Here is a 6,006-nt window from a genome sequence, read left to right as displayed (position 1 = left end):
TGGGAAGGTCTCTCTTGACTGAAAAAGCTGAGGCTCAGGGGACTCAGTTGGAACCCGGGAAGGTGTGACACATTTTCTTGCAATGTTTCTCCTGGTGTCCAGGTGTCACGGGAGGTCTGAAGGATTCCCAGCCAGTTGATGGTTGTTGTTATTGACCTGGGCCGCTCAGGAATCTCAGTGTCAAGTCCAAAGGATGAAACGTAGCCTCTGAGCCCCCATCCGGGGAGAGGATTATCAAGAACGAACGGTGGACAACCAACCACCAGTGAGTGTGGGAGGGGATGCCCCAAAGAACGGGCCGTTATCATCCCGACCAGAGAGCCTCCCGGGCATCATGAAGGCGAGCTGGACCTCCCCCCCATCAGTTGTCAGTGTTTGGATTGGGAGCCAGCTGCTCCGTCCAGCCTGGAAGGGGACTATCCATCATTTTCACATGCTTCTCTTGTACGTGTTGGCAGACCCTGTAAGGGTCTCCTCGGTCTTTTGATGGCTAGTTCCCCCAGAAACAGTTCGGGTTGCAATCTTTTTCCATGTCAGGCGTGCCCCGGAATGGGGGAAGCAGGTTTTCATCAGCTAGGGCCTGGTGAGTTGTTTTGCTCTGAGTTCTGCCGGGAGACGGAGCATGGATACGGTTTTTCTACCCCACACCCATGTCCCACGACGGAACGGGCTTGTTTCCTTTCTCACAGGTCAAACCATCCATGACTGCGACCAGGGCTTGGAGCCAGCCCCCCCATGCCGAAGTGGTCAGCAATCTCTTCATTGCCCTGTCTCTGACCAAACAGATCCAGGTCTCAAAGGCTCCATGAGAGTAGGCCAGGGAAGGGGGGAAAGCGTGCATTCTGTGTGGGGAAGAAACATGAGTGACCCGTCTGGGTCCGTGCTCCCCCCCGTCTCTGCCCTGGAGACCGGCATGTTCCAGAGAGAGTCTGCTCCATCACCCTTAGTGTCTCCAGGGACCTGTGGACACAGAGCAGAGCCAGACATAAACCACGGAGATTTGCGGGATGTTTGTGTGGCAACATGACCCAGCTTCTCCTGAATTCTGTTTCACCTTCTGAAGGGGTGCCCCCTGCTGCATCTGACCTGCCCTAGACTAAGCTGGTGGCCCTCTGTGCCTCCCCACTCTCCTGTGTGGAGTACCCGCTTTCTGGACCACCTGCCTCTCTCTTTCTGGGTTAATTTTCTCTTCTTCATTTATTGATTTTGACAGAGAAACGTCATTTGCTGTTCCACTTATTTATGCACTCTGGTTGATTCTTGTACGTGCCCTGACTGGGGATCAAACCAACAACCTTGGTGCATCGGGGCAACGCTAACCAAATGAGCTACCCGGCCGGGGCGTGGGTTAATGTCTTCATTTTGGTGAATCATTCTTTCTGGTAGCTTCCTACCATGAAAAAGAATGCATATAAGGTACATTTTTTTGAGACCTCATGGATTTAAAAATAGTCCACCGTTAAACCACACAGGGGTTAGGGGCACTGACACCCCTGTGCAGTTGAAAATCCAAATATTGCTTTCGGCTCCCCAGAAACGTGAACTACTCATAGCCTGCTGTTGACTGGACTCCTTACGGATAACATGGACAGTTGATTAATGCTGCGGACCAGCGCGGCTCCTAATAACGGTGCGGAATTAAGGAAACACACTTATCAAAACAATAAACGATGGGACCCGGAAGACTCTTCAAAATGCCTGGCAGTTTCCGAGTGCCCCATAGCCCCAGTTTGCTTTATTATATAGCCATATGCAAATCAAGGACCTTGATACAAAGTTGCACATCCAAGGCTAAGACAGGAACTCTCCCAAGGCAAAAACAGGATACATTAGTGAAATCTACCAACATCTGAAACAAACAAAAAGTAGGAGAAAGGGCATGTATATTGCTTCCAGCAATCCAAGGAAGCAAGTAGAGTGGGTGCAAATACTCAGCATCATAGCCAAATATGGAGGTGGAGGGGGGAGAACTTAGCCTTTTGCTAAACCTCGAATCTACAATGGCTTCTTGCCATTTACGGTCCACAACAGATTAACACATATTTTGTATGTCATGTGTATTATATACTGTATTCTTACAGTCAAGTAAGCTAGAGAGAACACGTTGCTAAGAAAATGATAAGGAAAACACATTTATGGTATTTATTGGGAAGAAACCCCTGCACAGAAGTGGGTTCACGCAGTTCTCGTGTTGTTGAAGGATCACCAGTGCTTGGTTTATACCTCTGCTGGCAGAAGATAAAGAAATTTTACCAAATTGTTCCCCAGACTTTGTCTTTGGCCTTTTTTTTTTTTTTGTATTATTTCTGAAGTGAGAAGCAGGGAGGCAGAGACACAGACTCCTGCATGTGCCCAACCGATCCACCCGGCATGCCCACCAGGGGGCGATGCTCTGCCCATCAGGGGCGTTGCTTCGTTGCAGCTGGAGCTATTCTAGTGCCTGAGATGGAGGCCATGGAGCCATCCTCAGAGCCCGGGGCCATCTTTGCTCCAGTGAAGCCTTGACTGTGGGAGGGGAAGAGAGAGACAGAGAGGAAGGAGAGGGGGAGGGGTGGAGAAGCAGATGGGCGCTTCTCCTGTGTGCCCTGGCCGGGAATCAAACCAGGGACTTCCACACACCAGGCCGATGCTCTACCGCTGAGCCAGCCAGCCAGGGCCTGTCCTTGGCCTTTTAACTTTTACCTGTTGCTGTGGAGATGCCCAGAGTCATTCTGGTTTCTTTTCTTTTTTTAAGGTTTTATTTATTAATTTTATAGAGAGGAGAGAGAGAGAGAGAGAGAGAGAGAGAGAGAGAGAGAAGGACAGGGAGAGGAGCAGGAAACATCAACTCCCATATGTGCCTTTACCAGGCAAGCCCAAGAATTCGAACTGGCAACCTCAGGGTTCCAGGTTGACGCTTTATCTGCTGCGCCACCACAGGTCAGGCCCCATTCTCGTTTCTGACTCTCTCTTTGTGACTTATTAATGTCAGGATGCTTTTTGTGACCGTTATTCTGAACTTCAACAGCCGTGTGTGCCTTGGGGTGGAGCTATTTATTCACCCCATTGTGTGGGGCTCCGTGTGGCCCTTTAAACACCTGTTCTTCAGTTGAGGAGATTTTCTCTGGATTAATTCATTCATGATACCCCCTGCGCCCCCCACCCCCAGTGGTTTCCTGATCACTCCTTTGCACGCTCTACTATTTGATCATCGGTGGACTTTCTGATGGTTCTCTGATCTTTATTTGTTCTCTTCTATTTCCCTTTTGTTGTTACTGTTCTGAGAACCACAGAGATGGTTCTTAGCTTTATCCTCCAATCCCTCTCTTCAGGGTTTAATTTTTTTTTTTTTAATTCTTGCTATCTTACTTTAAATTTGCAAGAACACTGTTTATCTGTTTTCTGAGTTTACATCTGTCCTCTCTCCAGGAGTTGCCGTCTCTTCTTAAATTTTTACAGTAACATTATTGATAATTAGGTTGGCGTGTGTTCCTCTGTTCTTAAAAAAAAAAAAAAATCTATTGGGACTTTAGATTCCATGACACAGGCTTTCCTGAGATGCCAGGTCAGCTGTGACTGCCTGAGAAAGACAGATTAGAAGTCTGGTACACATGCCGGGGGGGTTCCTTAACTGGGACTTGCCTTCTGGGGTGGTCTGGCCGATTACTTGGGCAACTGCACTTATCAGAATGCTCGGGTGTTCTCCCTTGGCCTGGTCTGACACCCTGGGAGTCACCTGTCCAGTCTCCTGGCTGCCTGCATTCTGAAATCCCAGAAAGGGTACTGGGGGGGGGGGGGGGAGGGTGGTCTCAGCATCCCATACCTGAGTGTTCCTTTACCGTCCCAATTCCTATTGGCACCTCTACCCTTCATTGTACCTGGTGTCTCCCAGCCCAAGACTGTGCAGAATGAAGGAGGGCGTCTAGGCATCTTGAGTGCTTCTCAAGCAGACTTTTTTTTTTTTTTTTTTTTTGCCAATTATTCTCATTCTTGCCCCCTCATCTGCACCCACACCTGGAGGTTCCTCTTGCCGCCATCCCGGAACCTTCTGGAGGTAAGACAAGAGTTTGTTCTTGGCTTGCCTTCCTGGCTACCATTTTAGAATAGTCTTTGAGCTTCAAAAATCGTGCTGCTGTTAGTCCTGTCCCCCCACTCTCATCATCCCTCAGCCCGCCAATGTCCGCTTTACAACAAACTGTTGTTTCAGGAGGCTTCAGAGGTTCGGGCCAATGCGACCCATCTACCCCCTTCACCGAAAACCTCCACCACCTTTTCTGTCTAGCCTCTTTCCTCCTTAGACACCCCTATCTTTCCCTCCCTTGCTTGTTTACGCTGTTTCTCCCATCTGACACCCCACTCTCACCCACCCTCGTACATACAGACACAAGCCACCTCTGTCAAAAATCTTACTTAGCAAGGGGAATGGGGAGTCCAAAGTTCTGGGAAGGGGAGCTGTGTCTTTCTGGAAGATATGACCACCTGGGGTTGGGAACAAAGGCTTGCCAGGCCTGAGGTTACCTTTGGGGACTCCACAACAATCATCATCAAATGCTTGAGAAAGGAGTCAAGGGGTTGAGTTTTGCATCCAGAATGTCCGGGGACCCCACACAGAATGACCCAGGCCGGCCTCCCCTGACCCGGGACAGGAGTCCTGTCCAGTGCTCGGAATAGTGCATACTCATGTTCACAGGAGGCCCGCCTGTGTGCGCACTCATGTGCGCAGGCTGGGGTGTAACAGCAGGGGTCACGGAGAAAGTGGAGAGAGAGGTGTGGTACCCCCAAAGACTGCGCAGAATCCTACGGGCTGGAAGGGGATGGCTGGCCACCTCCATCCACGATGAAAAGACTGACTGTGACACGTGGTGGGGCTGGAGGAACACTGTGAATCATGATTTGGTCAGAACACACATCTCAAATGCCATCCACACAATCTGCAATGGGAGAAGAATGACTACATCCTGCCAAGAAGAGACCTCTTAGAGGGACTTGACCCCCGCTGGTCCATACAGAGCCCCCCATCCCAGCGCGGCAGGCTGGGGAGTCTTCTGGGAGGCCACCAGCTTGGTCAGCAAGAGGGAACTTGTGCGTTTTAGGCGCGCAAACGTCCACCGCCCGGTTTACAGGTCACCGGAACCACGCCACCCAGAATGCGTTGGTTACCTGGAAAGAAGTTTTTTTGTTTTGTTTTTTCAATACGCAGCCCCAAAATTATTCGAGAAATGTCTGCTCCCTATTTTTGTGCAGGAGGACTTTGTCCCACCCACCCTTCTTCCACTCTCCAGACTCCCCATCCAACCCCCCCCTCGCGCGGGCGGCTAACACGTTCCGTTTCAACGTCCTTTAAGGCAAATAAATGGTCCAGGGCTGCAGACCGCGGCCTCTGTCTCCCTGGGTCAGGGGCTGTGGGCGAGGGTCCGGAGAGGGGCTTGCTGCGCTTGGTTCCGAGACAGAAGGAAGTTAGGCACTTGGCCACTGCAGTGATGGCACAGGCCTGGAGAGAAATGGCGAGGGCGGAGGGGGTGAGAGCGCGGGCGCCGCAGAGAGTCAAGGGCAAGTCGGCGGGGGCCCGGGCGGGGAGACGAGGGAGCTGGGCGCAGCGGGGCGTTTCCTTCAGGAGGTTCGACAGTGGGTGGGTGGGGCGCGGGGGGCGGGGTTTCGCAGCTGGCAGCGTTTGAAGCCTCCCCGACCGCGGTGGGAGAGGGGTAGCCTAAAGAAGTTGGCTGCTGGCCTGGGGCGGGAAGGGGGAGGAAGGGGCCCCGCGTTCCCCGAACAGCGCGCTGGCCTCCCCAGCACGTAGTTCACTCCTGCAAGCACAAGGAGGAGGCGGTGGGCACGACACCCACGCTGCCAGGTTAACCGCCAACACTGGGCCAGTCCGGCTCCGGCTGACCCAGGCTCAAGGGCAGCGCGGCCCGCACCAGGTCCCCAACCGCCTGGTGCCTCCTGCGGGAGCGGCCCCGCCCCAGCCGTGACCCCGCTCCCGGCCGGGACGCGCCGAGGGCCCGGAGCTCAGCAAAGGAAAAGCGT

The sequence above is a fragment of the Saccopteryx leptura genome, chromosome 13, assembly GCF_036850995.1.
Source record: "Saccopteryx leptura isolate mSacLep1 chromosome 13, mSacLep1_pri_phased_curated, whole genome shotgun sequence".
NCBI lineage: Eukaryota > Metazoa > Chordata > Mammalia > Chiroptera > Emballonuridae > Saccopteryx > Saccopteryx leptura.
The sequence above is the reverse complement of the archived record's forward strand: the minus strand, read 5'-3'. Positions refer to the sequence as shown.